The sequence below is a fragment of the Leiobunum rupestre genome, chromosome 4, assembly GCF_980474605.1.
Source record: "Leiobunum rupestre chromosome 4, qqLeiRupe1.1.hap1, whole genome shotgun sequence".
In the NCBI taxonomy this organism is placed as follows: Eukaryota; Metazoa; Arthropoda; class Arachnida; order Opiliones; family Sclerosomatidae; genus Leiobunum; species Leiobunum rupestre.
The window spans coordinates 65,299,770-65,308,762 of NC_143387.1; positions in this window are offsets into that span (position 1 = coordinate 65,299,770).

The following is an 8,993-nucleotide window of genomic DNA, read 5'->3' on the forward strand; positions in this document are numbered from 1 at the left end:
AATAGCGTATATTCTCAGCAAAACAAGAACCGCTAGTTTCGTAGGCGTCGAATATGGTGGAGCATTCCAAATGAGCCATGCCCTCGTATCAAAATGACCACGAACGCCAGCGCGCTTTCCAGTTTGTTTCAACTCCTGGAAGTATCAGTTCCAACCTCGACGGAGTTTCCCGAGCATCCGTTTATACGTTACGACGAACTCGGCTCCCTTCGGAAGAGTACAAAGAGTAGAACAATTCGCGAACAAAAAGAACCGTTGTTTTTCGCTCGCGGTTATTTTTAGATTTTCTCGACTAAACGTAGGTGATGACGAAAAAAAAAACATTTTCTCTAAATTCAATGCGCCCACGCGTCTTTTAAACTTTAAAAATTTCCGTACAGTAACCTATTTCTATTTTGCGAATGGCTTTTTATAAATGCTTTCCTTTATTTCTAAAACATTTTATTTAATTTTTCTAATTTATTTTAAAATAACTTCATTGTTTTTATCGAAATTTGTTTTTATTATTAAATTCTACTTATCTTATTTATGTATTATTGGCGAAATAAATATCGTTATTATTATTTTTACCAATTCTTTATTTTAAATTTGAGAATTTTAACCAATTTTAAACACAAATTTTTTCCAATTCTAACTAAATATTAAACATTGATTTTAAATTGGGGATATTTACCAATTTGGTATTTTGAATTCTGAATTTTTACCAATTTGGAATTTTTAACAATTAGGAATTTTGATTTCTGAATTTTTTCCAATTTGCATTTGATATTTATATATTTTAACCAATTTTTAATTCAGAATTTTTGCTAATTTGTTTTTAAAAATCAGAATTTTTACCATCTTTGAATGTTAAAATTACCTAACACTGTACAGTTTCCAGGATCAGTTGATAAATATCCGAAGTATGTACCAAAAAACCAGGTAAGCCATTTACTAAATATGTATTTTAATTTTAATATTTTATAAACCTATATCACTATTTAACACAACAATGCATTTACGAGAACACAACCATTGATAAGTCAATATGGACCATAATCCGGGAGTGATATTCATCAGTGGCGCGTGCTGACGCATCCTTCAGACCCCAATTCCGCAACAGTTTCGCTGTTATTTGGAAAAAAATACATTAAACTTCAATTACCAGGAAAAAGGACTTGAGATTCTGAGAAGTCGGTCCCCCGAGCGCCGATTAGCGGCGGATCCAATTGAATGGAAGAAAGAGAGCTTCACAAAGCGAAAGGAGGAAATAAAATTAAAAAACTACGTAACGACACTTAAAATCATCTCTCTCTCTCTCTGGCTGTAATGCGGGAACAGTTTCCCAAATCGAGGAGAGAGAGAGAAAGTTCATTCTCAAAGAACGTAATTGTCAGGCCTAAAGAGAGAGCTCCCTTCCTTTCTGTAAAAAGCCTTTTTACAAAGGTTCATTTGGAGCGAAATACGACATTCATTGACGCAAATGCTCGCTGGGAGAAAACCTTTTTGAAAGGTCCGTCGTTCGACAATGAGACGTTTCTCTCGGCTGTAGATCGGAGAGTGAGGAATCGCTGAAATGATGCCAACATTTCGAAAGCACCCTCGCCTTGGAATAATACGACGAATAAATATCAGAAAGTCCTCACTTCATTTTTCAACAGCAAGCCGAATCGAATCGGGAATTAAAGTCTTCAACTGGGGATGGAGCCTAACGCGGAGAATTTTATGGTCAAGATCAAACTACTCTACGTATTTTGAGATAGAGACGTTTAAGGGCCTTCACATAGAGTAACCCACTCACATAGAGTGGAAGGCCCTACGGAAGCGCGTACAACATTAATCCTAACGGGCCAACTTGTTTTAGCGATGGCGTTTTTTTAACATTATTTAGAGTATAAACTTACTGTTTTATCCAGATATTGTACCTTACCTTTAGGCCGACTTGTTTATTTCACGCCTCGAAAAAAGACGTTGCGTATGAAAAGTGCTCACAAATTTCGCTGATAGCCTTCCACTCTATGTGAGTGGGTTACTCTAGGGGCCTTCATATAGTGATGAATCTTCCATGGTTTGAATTTGTACGAGTGAATGAAGGGGGTGAGGTTACGACGAAATTCGAAAAGGTTTCGCCACTAAATCTGCTTGAGACGATAGCTGGCGTCAATTTTGTCTAAATGCTTTAAAACTTTGAACATAATTTAAGTAATTGTTGCGGCGAAAATGATTAGAGATTGGTACTAATTAGTGTAGTATTTTTGGGGTAAAGGCCCATAGGCCTTTGAACAGTACAAAACCAAATGTATTAAAATTTTAATCTACGTCAACCAATGGTCAAAAAGCGACAAATCGGGATAAAATTCAAAAAAATCGCCGAAACTGCTCAAAACTTATAAAAAAACCCAAAAATTGTTCCGACTTATAGATTCTTCTAAATCATAATATCGGACACTGAAAAACGTTTCAGAAAACCCTTTTAGAAAGACACAAATAATAATTTATCTGATATTGGTTTAAGAGATTAAACCTGTTTCATTTTCCAGGTCAACAAATTGGAAAAGAATATCAACGCTTGAAACAGCTGAAAACAAAAATAATAATATATCTATCACCATGTTGAGTGGAAACGTAAATATTCCAGTAGCTGATGTAAAACGTAAACGTAACATGATTATATAAATATTTCCCTTTGATTAATCATATCTTTACCAGCTAGATAAGAGAGAGGGTTCCAATAACAAAGTCATTAACATTGAGTCGGATTAGAGACACGAATCAAGTTAGGGCTCCGAGCACTACCCAAGCATTCCGAACGCTAAATTAAGACGCGAATGAGTGAGTGCGATGGGCAGGTGTCGCCCCCTACACGCGAAACGTTTTCCTAGAATCGGGAAGAAAATAGAACCATTGTTCGAACTCCCAAACTCTCGTTTAAAAATAAAACATTTTTTCTTTAAAAAAAGGTGATGCTACTGTTTTGACTCACACCTAAAACACCCGCGAGCGTCGCCTCAATTTGTGACATCCGCGAGTTTCAGATGAAAGCTCCACCATCAGCCGAAGAGACAAAAACATTTCCATTTTTCTACGAATCGTTTCAAACCTTTTTATCTTTAACAAGAAGCTATTTATTTAGACATAGGGACTATGTTGAGATGATTATTACCGAGGTTCCCAATCCCCCTTATCTTTGAAAAGTACGCTTCATCACTCAAAAACCCAATTGCTTTCCGAAATCTGACCTCTCGACGATTGAAATAGACACTCGTCACGTTTATCCTTCCCCCTTTCGTGCCAGGGGGAAATTCGACCATTGTGCCCGAGCAGAACTATTCATGCTATTTCCGATTTCTAATGTCGCCCTTTTCTAGGTTGATATCGCCATTTTCAAGGTCAATATCGCTCTGTTTATAGTAGTTATTTTTAATTTTAAGACCTTAGTATATTTTTCGAGACATAATATTAAGAATCAGCTAGGGTTATACCTAAATCATCAAGCGACTTTGAAAGCCTTTAGTTCAGGTGGCCGGGTTACAATGCGTAGGAGGGTGGTGCCACGTGAGCCAACAGATCCCTACACTAACTATTATCGTTAACCTCAACAAGTTTTTATGGAATGGGAAACAGAAGAGCTCGGGGGAAGACCCCTTAAGCCAGTGGGGAGAGAACTTTCAAACTCAACGCGGAAGCAGTTGTTCCGAGTTTTCATCCAGTGTCACAAGCTGGGATCGAACCCGGCTCCTCTTGCTGCGAGGTGAAGGTGCTAACCACTCCGCCACCCCAAATCACGGATATCGAGATCACCATTTAATAAAGATAAACAACCATTGAGGCACCCCTGGTATAAAACAATAGAACTTGCAAATTAGTTTATTGATTCCAACTAGGGGCATTTTTAAAACTTTTATTGTGCTTCTCTCCATCTCATTTCCTTTCCGGAAATTGAAGCTCAAACTCATCTCCTCACCATACTCTCCAAATAACATCCTCTAAAAACGCGTAAAATTAATGAAATTAAATTCTAAAAATCAGATTTTGTTCATACTCATTTTCTTTGGACGATTGGAGCATCTAACCTCATCTCAGCCGCTCTCATTGATCTCACTGTGAGAGGAAAGTGCCCATCACTGGTTGGGTGTATACAAAAATGCCATAAAAAACCAACCTTAAACATCAGAATTAATGAAATGAAAAGCCAGACCAACGCTTTTACTTAAAAGTAGTCGAGGCCGAAAAAAATGGCGGAAATTTCCATTTGGGTAAGATTGGTTTTCGTACCATTTACGGCGAAATAAGCCAATTTATCAGCTTAACGCGTTTCGCTTTAGGTTAGGTCCTAATGATACGCAGACTGTACCTTCACGTCCGCTTTCGTTACTAGCGTCAGTTTGTATCGGATATTCTAACAGCAAAGAAAGTTCAGGAAAACAAACTCGGCGAAAGAGCTTTTAAATGCTGATTAAACTCGAAGCGAAGAAATAACCGAAAAATAGATGATACAGAAGTCAGATGGCTCGTTCTTTCAGAATGACGTCCTAATGTCCTCGCCTACACAATTCCTTTGAATGCCCAGATTAATGGTTTCAGTCGCGAAACCACAATTCCAAATATCTACCCAACGCCCTATTTTCTCAGAGTAAGAAGTTATGCAGTTTCTAGAAAGTGGACGGTATAGTAGGAAATTCAACCGATTAAACTTACTTTTAAGGGGATAAACATAGTGACAGAGCGTGAGGTGAGTTTAAATCATCTCTACATAAACTTATCGTTAACAATGTAAGTATAAATACAAAGTATATTACAAATATTTAACAAGTACAAGGTACAAGAAGTACGAGAATAAAGTTATATCTGCACTCTTAACTTCTAACTATTCTCCACCACACTCCCCCCTTTTCGACTTTCCGTTGCTATATGCAACGCGTTTTGAAATTTTTAATGTTTAGGCTTAGTTTCTCTTTTCGATTTGATAGTCGCCAGCCAGATTTCCCGCACGGTACTGATGAGTTCCAAATAGAACGAAACCGGTCTACCGTTGGAATTTCTGGCTATTTTTTTTATTTAGGTTATTACTCGAAGATCTATTTGATCCGAGTTTCGCGTTGCTCGAAGACCTATCGGTACGAGTTATTAGTAAGTTTTTAAATTTCTTCAAATTTGTTTAGGATTTAGCTATATTATCCCTTTTAATTATGGACTTATCTACTTTTTCGCGTATTTTATCATCTAATTTATGATGTCAACCAAAGGAAAATATTCAAAATGAACGATAATTTAAAATCGGTTGTGCAATTTGACAACCCTGGTCACCGTTTCATTATTTTATTATTGACTTAATAAGGTGACACTTTATATGTCGTTTAACACTAGATGGGGTGAAGACTACCTCAGTTTCGCACTGTATTGACTTCTTAGATTGAATAAATTCTGTCCGACGAGAGGGGAACCAGACCCTGCACGTTTCTAATGTCCAAAGCTTCAAATTATATATCCATCGTAAAGAAAGTAAATTGAAATTGAATAATTGGAATATGTTTAGAATTGTTGAAAGCGTTGTGGATAATATACAAATATTTTTTTCTGAACCATTTACGTGCTTAAATAAACATTTTTATAAAACAATATTAAGGGCCTCAATTGGAACTGTAATCTTTCTTGATCCTAATCTAATATCTATACAACAAAATAAACGAAATCTCAATCTATATTATACCTGTCTCTCTTAATGTTGTCAAAAGTTGAACTAATAATATTAATAAGTACTTAGGCTATATTTGAGATTTCAAAACTAAATAATTAAAGGGATAATCAAAAGTCGTTTTCCTCTGAAACTAGTTTGCGTTCCAACAAACAATTTAATTTTAATTGAAAGGCCAACGAAATGGGTCTACCACAGCAAAAATTTCAATTTCCTTTAAAAGTGAAAAAATAACGTTTAATTAAAGTAATTTTTTGTGAGGTTTGCGTTAGGCAGTTTCATTTTTCCATTGAAACCTCCACAGATCGAGAAATTAAATTGAAGTCGAAATAAATATAAAGAAAATTTTCAAAATGATTTGAAAGGTATTTTAAAATTCGTATAAACAGATATACTTCAGCTACTGAGAATTAGCTAGTAGATAAACTATTTTGTTGGGCCAGGTTACCTTGATTCGATAAATTCCAGTGAAAACGCATTCCGATTCAATAATTGGTCATTATTTCGCCAAAGCAAGCGTTATTTTTCATAATGAAAGCGTTTAAATTTTCAGTAAGCCTTGGTCTCCAGAAAAGGAGATTTATCGCCACCATTACTTGGAAGATACAACAACAAGTTCGCTTGCGGCGTGTGCGTGAACTTCATACTTTTTTAGGTGTCAACGAGGTCTAACGGACCTTTAAGTTAGGAAGTTGCAAAGTGCATCAGATTGAAAAGAATTCTGATTTTTACGCTCGAAATGGTATCGCTATAAAATGTTGTTTTTTTTTATTTCCTGTGAGGATCAAAATTAAGGCCGCCAGCGCCGCGTGACGAGGAAAGTCAACACTATTAGCGGAGATCGTGTTTATATATTTTTATACCGCGAGATTAATGAACGAGATTTTTTCCTTTAATTTTGTTTTACTTTTCAATCGCTTCTCTTGTGTCGGAAAAATAAAATAACATTGGCATCTGTATTAAACGCATAGGCTTTATTTCGAACCGAAATGTGGGCGCCGCCATCTTGTGCAAAACGTTGCTATAATGGTGGTTTTTAAATGAGCAGTATATTATATTTAGGGATGCACCGATATGGGTACAGCCGATATATCGGCTAATCGTGGCCGATAATATCGGCCGATATTAACAAAGTTACCTATCACAATATTATGCTTTTTTGTTTACTATCGTAACCACCTGTTAAAAAATGATATGATCTATGGCTTTTGGAGTCTAAAAACCACTTATGATTCCTGACCGTTTTGGACGCGAATAATTATTTCCTACAACAGCGATCAACTGACCTTTTTAAAAGGAAATGTAAGGTTGTGGCAATAAATGTTTTCCATTAATTAGTTAGTTGAGTATCGCCTTTTTTTAAAGTTTTTCCTGAAAATATTTTTCTAATACCAGAAGTATCGGCTAATATCGGCCTCGCTTAAGCCGATATTGGCCGACACCGATATTTGAAAAATTAGCCGATATATCGGCCGATATATCGGTGCATCCCTAATTATATTTGCATCTAGTTAGAGCTTAAAAAGTAAAGTTAATTTGGTGTTTTCTAAATGGCCAACCAGTAGGTAAATTTGGCCTATTTCAAAATAAATTAGTATTATAAATGTAATCATAAATTTGAAAAGTTATTTCCATGGTATTAGTTAACAATATATTTTTTTTTATAAAAGACTGATATAGGAGAGATGTTTTAAAGAGACAGTTCATATTAGAGATAAGGTGTAGATTAAATTTAGATAAATGTTCGATAAATATTGTGGGTTGTGGCAGTTTTAAACTAAAAAAAAATCGAAATATAGATAACCGAAGATCAGGGTAATAAGGTTTAGAATTGCTAATTGTTAATGTATCTCTTATTATTGTAATCAGAATTTAGTAAGCCGGGAGTAGTGGCTCACTCCTGTAATCCCAGGCGTCCGGGAGGCAGAGTTTGTGGATGGTCGTGTGAGGACGACTACCAATTCCCCAACGGGTGGTCGAAATACTTCCGCCACGGGTGTCCCTACCCCTGTCCCCACGTATCCCCCCGTTGGCGTGGCCGTTACACATATCTCGCCCTGATTAATCAGATGGTGTTTCGCCGGGCTCGCGGTCTTCTCAGACTCAATCAGCCCTTTCTTCCTTGAATAAAAAAAATAATTTAGTAACGTGCAGCTGAGGTAGGACCATGGTCCGAAAGCTCCTGTGTATTTTAAATATTTTAATTGAATAAATACTTTTGAAAATTTTCCATGAAGTAGCAGTCTTTTACAAAGATTTTTATTATAAATATAATATTAACACAATCAATAAGATAATATATTTCACTGTATACAATGGCTTGTTTCAAATCAATTTGACTGATAAATGATTTGGGATTCGTATTTAAAATTTGCACAAATGTCCCCCCTTATTACACTAACAAGAAAGTGGGTATAAGCCTGTTCGATCTAACCTTGAAGTTGACTCATGCGCAGTTCGTTCACTGGTTCTTAAAAGTGTTGTCGAATGAAAATGGAGGTAGAAATGTATGGAGAAAATCTAGTCAAGCTTAATGTAAAGAAATTAAAAGTTTATTGCGGTAGCTTATCAATTAATTGCAAGAGTAAATGGCGTAAAAAAGAATACATTGAGGCTATAGAAAAATATTTTAGGGAAAAAAAATGAAAATCGTAACGTAGAGGAGTCAATTACGTTAAGCCTTAGTGAGAATTTCCAGCATCATGAGTAACAGGTGGAACGCTTTTTAGAAAGTCCGAATGAAAATGTACCAATATGTTCCTCAACACCAATTGTAAATCACACTAAAAGAAGAAAGGGCCAGTTATTGTTAAATAGTGGATGCCATAAATTTTTCATAGGTAAATTTGTAATTTGAACTTTTATATTTAAAAATAGTGTGTAATATACCATTTTTTGCTCAGAAATATCTGGAAAAGAAGGGCCAGAGCCAGACACAATAGAAAATTGGCAATTAAATCCACACCCCTCAGTAATTCCAAAGATAACTTCAGTTAATGTTTACGAGTCGAATATTGACAGTTCCAGCAATAAGAATTTCAAAGGTTTCAGTCGAGCTGTAGCACATGATGCTGCCAATGATATTATAAATGGAATTGGGACTAGTTTGGTAAGTAAAAGTTATCTAATATTAAACATGTTATTATAACTTATTTCTGTCGTAGGTTTTTGAACAATTCTTGTACGTAAAGTCTCGCTGCTACCCTTCAATGAAAGCGGAGAGTTATAGAGTTATGGTAGTCATTGACCATATAGATTGTGTTATATGTGGAGGTGGCTGGGAATGTGCCGTTGGGTATGTGGTGGGGGCCCAACTACC